Genomic DNA, 8,042 nt, shown 5'->3' with positions numbered 1-8,042 from the left:
GAACTCAAATTGGGTTCATCCAATGATCTGTCGTTGGCAAAAGGTCTCTCTGCCTCAAGAAGCAACCTCGAGAGGCGTCCCAGCTCAAGCTGAGATCACCACCATGCAGCCACGCTGCTTGGCAAGGAGAGCTCAAAGGCAGCTCCCTTGGGCTGTCGTATTTATGGGTGGAAGTGGTCAGCTCACAGTCAAGTCACATACAATGGTAAAAGCAGGCAGGAGACTCCTTGTACCCGCAACTTGCTTTGTTCCTTGAGAAATGGGTCTTGGAAAAACCACTCACTATTCATGTGTTAATCGCATGGTCCCTGTTCCAAGCTCATATGCACCACTGCTCACTGGGTCTCTGCTCCTTTGGGGGTTTTCTAGAGAAGTTCTTGGCCTGGCTACAGCTCAGGACTTTACCTCCTCTGGGGCCTGTACCAAACCACTGCCGGTTTGGTTAAGGTGGTCAAGCACAACCATCACACTCCACACCATAACTACAGTCAATCCAGTTTATCAACTCATAAATTGGTAGTATGCTTACCTCTTGACATAAATACCTGGACTGCTGCAGATCAGTGGTAGGAGCCCAATTATTTGACAAGCTCTTTAGTTTAAGTGCTATTTATATACTATGTTGGTACACTTGCAGATGGACGGTAACCAAATAGCTTTTAGTATAAAATATTACTATCAATTACATTATAGGGGAATTTCTTGTGATGAACCGGGAGTATTTGCTTTGTTATGTACTGAGCCTTTACATATAAAATTATTATAAATAATACACATAGTATTATTAGAGCTAACAAAATCACAATTGAATGAAGCATTGTATTCAAAGTTCCTGTTGCTGTTGGTGACAATCCAAATAAGGCATCCTACCAATGTTGTTCTCCATCCTTTTTTTATTCTTCCTAGGACATGGTGTATCTATTCTGTGTCATGATAGACAGTAATCAGGGTTCTCTGTCCCTTGTTCCAAATTCATTTTAGCACTTGAGTCAGGCCATTATGTTGCAACAGTTTATCAGTGTAATACTCATTTCAATGTGGATAGGTAGTAAATCTTGATACAATGTGTAGTTTGATAGTAACAGTTGGTAGGGTTGTGACAGGAGCTGAACAGTTAAAGTCACATTTTGGTAAAATTGTAAGTACAAATATTTGAGTAATTGTTTGTCTTTACAGTGATGTTGTCTTTAAATACAGAATCACAAAGTTTTCTCATACAAATACATCCATTTCCAACATATATAAGTACACTCTCAGGTTTTACATCAGGATGTATTTCAAAATTACAGACATTTTGTTCAGTGTCAAGACAAACATCTTGGGCCTTAATGGTATTACTTTCACAAATAAATCCTTGTTCCCATATAATGCATGCATCAACATCAATAGTTTGCCATTTGTTTCCATTTTGTTGGGCCCATACTCCACGTTCTAAAATAGACTACAGTTCCATGGTGATTTAATTCCAGAGTAATGGTTGGGTATATGTTCTATACTGAAACAATGTGTATTGTTAAAACAAAAGTTGTTGTAAGTAAAATTAACTAGATGCCACCAAGATTGGAATTCTCTTCCAAATTTAGTTACATTATCTCAGATTACCATTCAAATCTCACTAGGCAAGGTGCCCTCATCTCCTTCCATTATAACTGCTGTCACAGATTACACCCACAACTGAGAAACACGTATGATGCAGAATGTACTATAGTTACCGTATTGGTTAAGGTAAATAAGTAAGTAAGTAAGTAAGGGTCTCCACCATGTGAGTCAAGCTTGTTGATGTGTGAACTTGATTTGGTTCATGCTGGTGATGATTACTCCTGCAAGAACAGTAAGCAGTCCTTTGATGGTTAATCTGATCTCCAGGGTAGGTGTGCTGGTATCATTCCTGGTATCGATCCTGGAAAGGCAAAACAATACAAATCTCAGCAGGGTTTTTCCGGACAGGTTACCCCTTAGTGGCTCAACTTGTTTAACTGCTTGGACTAGAGACAAAAGTTCCTTTCCCACTCAGAATATCTCTGTTCTGTCTCTTTAAACGCAGTTCAGTTGAATGTTAAAGGCCTCTTTGGTCCATCAGGACCAGTTTGGAATAGGTTACAGTAAGTACCATGTTCAACAAAGCCCCATTCAGCTATGGCTGTGGGGGTGCACTGGTCCCAGTGACTTTGTTTTTAATTCCTGTGTTAAGGTTTTGACTGTTTCTTCATGTTCTGGGTTCTATCTCCATGGTTTTCCCTTTTGTAAAAGTGAGTACAGTGGGCGAGCAATGATAGAAAATCCAAGTACCTGTTTTCTCCAATATCCTAAAGTTCCCATTAACTGTTATATCTCTTTCCTAGACTAGGGCATTTCCAACTGTTCTATTTTTCATGAGGTATCTGGAGGAATCACTGCACTGCCCACTATCCACCAAGTACCTAAAACCTTTACTTCTCTGCTTGGTCCCTGAAATTTCTCAGGTGGGATCTCAACTTCTGCTTTGGATACTGCTTACCACACTGCTGCTGCCACTTCCTCCACCTTTTCAGGGGAAGTCCCTCTGATTAGAATATCATCTATGTACTGGTACAGTTTCACATCCTAAGGAAGTGAGACTGTCTGTAGAAGTTCAGCAAGCGCAGCATGAGCAATCGTGGGTGAATGTTTATAACCTTGTGGGAGTCTGTTAAAGGTATACCTTCCCAAGTAAAAGCAAATTTCTCTTTATCCTTCTCCTTCAAGGGGACCATAAAGAAAATATCTCTGACATCTAGCACTGCCTGCCATCCATGGATGTGAGGCTGCTTGTAGTGTGGCTGTTACAGTATTGTATACTACAACTGCTAGCGGGGCTGTGCTGGCATTGAAGTTTATCAATTTTTAGATGCCATCTCCCATCTGGTTTTCAGACTGGCCAGACTGGTGAATTGTATGGAGAGTGGATTCTCAAAATAATGTGCTATTTTTCCAAGTCTGCTATTACACCAGAAATTCCGTTTTGTTCCACAGCAGGAATCAGATATTGCAGTACACTGGTAATTTTTAAATTGGGGAGTGCTGGGGCTGTGTGGAGTACACACACTGTAGCCCCCCAATTTCTAAGAGAGTTGGGGTTAGTACTTGTACCAAAACACCACACGCTGCCATCTGGCAAGCACCAGTTTTGTCCAGTCAAAACATCAAAATTCAAAATATTTTCATTGTGCTTCTTAATCACAAAGCAAGTAGAAGACATGAGGTTCTCATCTAGGACCAATAAATCAATTTTTGAGGTTTAGCAAATAACACTTGCTCTGTTTATTCCGATGACTTCAACTCTCTGCCATCTGGGTCACACACCCAGCTTCTCAGCATCCTGTTGTGCTAGTATGGAACTTTGTGCTGCTATATCTATTCGAAATTTCACCAGTTGTCATCAAGGACCAACTGGAATCAGAATGTATTCTGTTTAATGATGGATTTAGCCTCATATTCAGAAGAATCTGAGCTGAACAAGGGGTCATAATTTTCCTTACCATAGTCATCAGGATCACTCCAAATATCACCATCCCAATCCTCTGGGGACACTATTAATTGCCTAATTTGCATGGGGTTAGGCAGGTGTGGGGCCCACATGAGCATCTTCATAATCTTTTCTTCCAAATTTTGTGTTTTCTCCTTTTCTTCCTGTAACTGCTTCTGTAACTGATCAGTTTTCAGACAGTATTAATTCAGCTGCCTTTCTAACTTCTATTTTTTCCTTTATGTCCTATTCCCTCTTATTATTCTTCCTATCATGATAAGCCCTTCCTAAACAGATACTTAGAATTTTGCAAATAATTCCTTTACATTTTCCAGCCTTTATATGGCCCTGGTCACCTTTAGCTGTTCTTCTAAAACTTCCCAATCACACCAATTATCCTGAGTCCATTCTTCTGAGAATTTGGGACTTGGACTTATTGCATGCTTCTGTAAGTAATCACTGATATTACTTGCCATCCTGCTGACTATGCCAGTTTGCTGCAAAACCTGACTTAGGATCCTGTTGACTATGCCAATTTGTCACAGATGAATGATTCAGATCACTTAAAGAATCACTATCAAAGGTATTGGCAAAAGTGATTTTAACACAATGTTGTAGAGGTGCAACTTAACAAGGTTCGATGACAAGGTTCACTCTATTACTTGCTACATGGAAGAAACATATGAAGGAAAATTGAGTTAGAATCACACTAGAATGATTTACACAGAGACCAGAGAGACAAAAGGGTAAAGGAGACCCTGCCGTTGAGTCACAAGGATCGAAGTGGTCCTCCTTGCTTTCCAAACTCCTGATGGAGCTTAGATGCAGCTAGGTCCCATCTTAGTATCAGACTTGGACAAGTTTAAGCTTAATGGAAGAGATACAAAGTGTGAGGGAGACTCTCCCGTTGAGTCATGAGATTCAGAGTGGACCCCCTTGTATTCTAAACTTCTCAGAGAGGAGCCTAGGTGCAGCTGGATCCAGACTTAGTCCCAGACTTAGACAACAGTTTATGCCTAATGGAATTTCATTCTATATGAATTTCATTAGTGTTAATTCAGCATGCCATCAGTCTCTTACCAAGGATCTGTTGTGAATAAGGGGCTCCTCTGTCTTGCGTAAGGAGGGATCTCTTAGTATCAGGTAGAGGATCTCAAACCTTGAGAGGCGCCCCTGTTCAAGGGGAAGAGTCACCTGGTGAGCAGTCCAGTTGCAATTCAGGGAGAACTCAAATTGGGTTCATCCAATGATCTGTCGTTGGCAAAAGGTTTCCTCAAGAAGGAACCTTGAGAGGTGTCCCAGCTTAAGATCACTGCCACGCTGCTTGGCAAGGAGAGCTCAAAGGCAGCTCCCTTGGGCTGTCATATTTATGGGTGGAAGTGGTTGGCTTACAGTCAAGTCACATACAATGGTAAAAGCGGGCAGGAGACTCCTTGTACCCGCAACTTGCTTTGTTCCTTGAGAAATGGGTCTTGGAAAAACCACTCACTATTCATGTGTTAATCGCATGGTCCCTGTTCCAAGCTCATATGCACCACTGCTCACTGGGTCTCTGCTCTTTTGGGGGCTTTCTAGAGAAGTTCTTGGCCTGGCTACAGCTCAGGACTTTACCTCCTCTAGAACCTTAACCAAACTACTGCTGGTTTGGTTAAGGTGGTCAAGCACATCTGTCACAAGCTCAGACAGTCATAGGAAAGAATTTACTTCATGCTCTCAATCAACCAGCACTTGAACATACAGCTTCAAAAGGTTTAATTTCACAGGAAAACTTCCTCATGAAGTTTCACAGGATAAGACTGACAGCTGTGTGTGAGCCAACTATCAGCTGAGTCAGAAGAAAACCCACCTGGCCTGTGGCCATATACACCACAGTTCCACAGGGGCTGGTTCTCCCCTGGCCAAACCCTGTCAACCACAGCGCTATGAGCAGGACTGAATTTCCCTGACAGCCAATCTCCTGCAGCACCACGGGGCTCAAAGGATCTCACTGCAGGAGGAGTGATGGTGAGTCTTTCCCAGCCCTTGATGAACTAGGATAGACAGATTAAACTTTTGGGGGTGGGCTGGACTCACCCCAGGGCTGGGAGCCTGCAGCCTCAGCACCAACAGGGTACACAGGGCAATTCGTCTCCCAGCCAGAGTGAATCACCCTGCAGCACTCATGGGACATGGCAGGATGAAACTCACCCACCAGACCTGGAGAGCAGATGCAGCCAGTAAGAAAACCTCGTAAGAAAAGGTGGACATGTGCATGACCTCCCAAGGGACCCCACAATAACACACACCCAAACACCCAGTACTGGGGAGGTGTCTGCAACTGCTTGTTCACAGCCCCCAGGAAACTCTGCAATAACACACACACAAACACCCAGGTGTTTTGAGAAATCTCTTCAGCTATTTCGGCCCAGCCCAGTGGGTGCTGGTGCCCACATGCCCAGTGCAGCACCCAGAGGCACTGTAGACCTGCCCACCCCACCCCAACTCACCCAGGTTTGGCTCTGGGCTCGGCAGGGTTATGGCCCTCATCTGAGGGGGCTCTGTGAGGACCAATGGTCACCTGAGGTGGAACTGCAAACTCCTAGTCACCTGTGGGTGGACATGATGAGGACCAGTGGTCATCTGAGAGGACTGTAAGAACCAATGCTACATGAGAGAACTTTGGGGACCAATGGTCACTTTAGGGGACTGTGAGGACCAACGGTCACCTGAGGGCACTGTGAGTACCAATGGTCTGTGTGGACAAACAGTCTCCTGGCCACTTTGATCATTTGCTGGCCAAAGGAAGTGAAAATATCAAGGAGGAAGAATCTCTGCTACATCATGTAAGAAAGTGAAAAAAAAAAAAGAAAATGAGGACAAGTACATTCAATAGCGATGAGGAAAAGCTAAAACAGAACTTCTGTCCCACTGCAACAGTGGGAGACATCTGGAGAAAATTCAGAGGGAGCTGAACACATCATGAGCACCTGCAAAGCCAGGTGCCTGCACCTGCCCATGAGCCACCAGTGACTGCTCATGCATCTGCACAAGCCAGAGGCCTGATAATGGCTTATCAGCAAGAAGTGACCAACAGTCACCTTAGGGATGACTGTGAGGACAAATGGTCACCTCATAGGACTGTGTGGACAAAATCCCCCCTGCCCCTTCCCTTGCTGACTGCCCCATGGCTGTACTTCACAGAATCACAGAATAAACTAGGTTGGAAGGGACCTTGAAGATCATCCAGTCCAACCATCAACTTCACACTGACCGTTCTCAACTCCACCAGATCCCTCAGTGCTATGTCGACCCGACTCTTCAACCCCTCCAGGGATGGGGACTCCACCACATCCCTGCTCAGCCCATTCCAACGCCCAACAACCTGTTCTGAGCTTTGCCATCTTCACAGCCAAACTCTCCTCTGATTCCAGTTCTGGTGGCCCTGCCAAGAGAGATGTGGACATGGTGGTGACACGGTCAGACAGCCCCTGGGTAATGCCGAGGTGAGCTGCTGGGGAAGTGGAAAGGTTGGTGCCATTTCTGGGCCTGCCAGGCCACTGCAGTGTCCCTACTTCTCTGTGGGACAGCTCTACAGAAAGGAGTGGGGTTGGGTTTTGGAGGTTATCAGAGTGTGCCCCCTCAAACTTCCCCTTGGCTGTGGTTTCAGTTCTGCCTTAGCCCCCAATGTGGTCACTCCCAGGAAAGGGGAAGAGAAACTGCAGGGTGAGTGGAGGCCCCAGGGGACAGCCAGGGAGGAGCCGGGGACATTGTGGGGCTGAGGCCGGCTCTGGTCATCCCATTGTCCTTCCAGCACTGGGCACTGGCGACAATAGTGACAGAGCTTCCACCATTCCTGTTTCCATGCCCAGGGGGCACTAGGGGAAGGGGATGGGGTTCCCCATCAAAGATGGTGGGGAGGAGCCCCAGGCCCTCTCCTGGGGGTGTTTAGGGTAGAATTGGAGCTCCCTAGCACTGTTACCACAGCAGTGGGCAAGCTGGGAACTGCTCGTCACTTCCTCCCTGGGGAGTCCCATCTCCAGGGTTAGGCAGGCAGTGCAGGAGGAGTCTGAACTGGAGGTGCCAAGGGGGACCCAAAGCAGCCCTTCTTCCTGTGTGGGGTCTGAGAGGACAGAAGCCATCTTTCTCTAGTCAAGACTGAAACCCAGAAGTTATTGTAATATCCATCAGAGCTGGAAGTTCTCCACAAGAATGGGGATAGGGGCAAGGTACCATCAGTGGGGAGAGGGAGTCAGGGGGATCCAGCTTGGGTCCTTGAGCACCCATTTTCTTCTAGTGAAACTTCCTGGGCCTCCCTTTCCCTGTCCTCTCCTCCTGCACAGTCTCTCCCCAGCCTGTCACAGCATTTCATGCTCAAGACCTTACTTCAGCTTTCCTTCCTGCTACACATACCCAGCCCCCAGCTTGGGACCTCTGAGCCCCTCCTCAGCACATCCGCACCAGTCTCATTGGCAGAGAGCTACTGCTGTGACTCCTGGGCTGGGTCAAATCATGGGACTCCACGGGTTCTTCCTCCTCCCACCATCACTGCTGCTGCTGCTTCAGCCTTGCTGCATGTACC

The sequence above is a fragment of the Athene cunicularia genome, assembly GCF_003259725.1.
Source record: "Athene cunicularia isolate RWA chromosome 12 unlocalized genomic scaffold, athCun1 chr12_part1, whole genome shotgun sequence".
Classification (NCBI taxonomy): domain Eukaryota; kingdom Metazoa; phylum Chordata; class Aves; order Strigiformes; family Strigidae; genus Athene; species Athene cunicularia.
Note: the sequence above shows the minus strand (reverse complement) of the source record.